General features: G+C 34.7%; 1 protein-coding gene across 2 annotated transcripts in view; it reads right to left on the bottom strand.

The window, feature by feature from the left end:
- LOC106882014 (uncharacterized) overlaps nucleotides 1-1,515 on the bottom strand; it is a 59,604-nt gene that overhangs the window by 37,132 nt on the left and 20,957 nt on the right. The window lies entirely within an intron of this gene.

A 1,515-nucleotide genomic window follows, 5' to 3' on the forward strand; every position in this document is an offset into this window, starting at 1 on the left:
GGAGGGAAAGAGAGTGAGTGAGAGAGAGAGAGAGAGAGAGAGAGAGAGTGTGTGTGTGTGTGTGTCTGTTTGCATGGAAGTTTATTTTAAACTAAATCTTTCTCACTTTTGTTGTTATTTAAACCCAGGATATTCTAGGTGCAAGCATTCCATTTTATCTGTTTTCAGATATAGTATATCTAGAGATACATTGTCCAAAGTGTACTTTTATATATACATATGAATATTTCTTTTTTAATGCATACACACACACACACACGCAAAAGTAGCAATGCAAAGTACTGATTGATTTTTACTTCATCTATAACTAACTAGGTTACCACATCTACCACACAGCATTGAAAATTAAAAAAAAAAATCAAATTATTCACTAACCTAGCAGTTGCCTGAGGTGGAAAATAATGGAAACACTGGAGTGAAATATCAATTTTATACTGAACAGTATTGAAAAAAAGAACAAAAAAATTCCAAATACATGGTGTGGTATACAGAAAAACTATTGTGGTCATGTGGTAAGAAGTTTGCTTTCCAACCATATGGTTCTGGGTTCAGTCCCACAGCATGTCACTTTAGGCAAATGTCTTCTACTATAGGTGCAGGCTGACCAAAATTTTGTGAATGGACTTAGTAGACAGAAACCAAAAGAAGTCCATTACACACACACACACACACAGTATGAAGAAAAGAAAGAATGAATAGAAAAACACTTGGTATCAGTTTAGAGAAGCAGTTCACAATTGGGGTTCAAATGACTCCTTTGAGCCCATGCAAGATTTCTGGGGTTCATGTAAGCAACATAGTAAATTGGAGACCCGCAGTGGTATACTGCGTTTCTGCTGTGTTTGTCCCCAACCACCACTTGACAACTGGAAGAGTTATTGATGTTTCAAGCTTATGCACTTCTACAGAGAGGAACGAAGAAAAAAAAAAAAAAACAGATGGAGAGAGGTAAAAAAAACAGCAAGTGTGTTTGTGTGTATGTGTTTGTCATAGCCTACTCTGTTCCAACAGTGATTGTTTGCTTATGGTCCCATAACTTAGAGGTTCAGCAAAAGGGACTGAGAGAATAAGTACCAGACTTTAAAAAAAAACACAAGTACTTGGATCAATTTATTTGATGAAACTCTTAAAAATGGTGCCCCAGCATGGCCTCAGTCCAATGCCTAAAACAAGTAAAAGCTAAAAGATAAGTATCAAGAGAAGAATGCATACACTTTGATACCAATACATGTCTAAGACAGATAACATAACTTTGATATTTAAGATTTTTTCTTTCAAATGTAAAGAATGCAGTTGTGATTACAGGAAATGCATAAGGCAAATTACAAAAACAAAACAGAAAAAAAAACCTTCTTGGAAGGTTTAATCCTTTAGTGTTCAGATCATTCTGTCAAATCTATATATTAGTTTGATGTTCAGAAAAAATGGAAAAGTTATTGATGTTTCAAGCTTATGCTCTTCTTCAGAGAGGAATGAGGAAAGAAAACAAATGGAGAGAGGTAAAAAAAAAAAAAC

Source organism: Octopus bimaculoides, chromosome 21 (genome assembly GCF_001194135.2).
Source record: "Octopus bimaculoides isolate UCB-OBI-ISO-001 chromosome 21, ASM119413v2, whole genome shotgun sequence".
In the NCBI taxonomy this organism is placed as follows: Eukaryota; Metazoa; Mollusca; class Cephalopoda; order Octopoda; family Octopodidae; genus Octopus; species Octopus bimaculoides.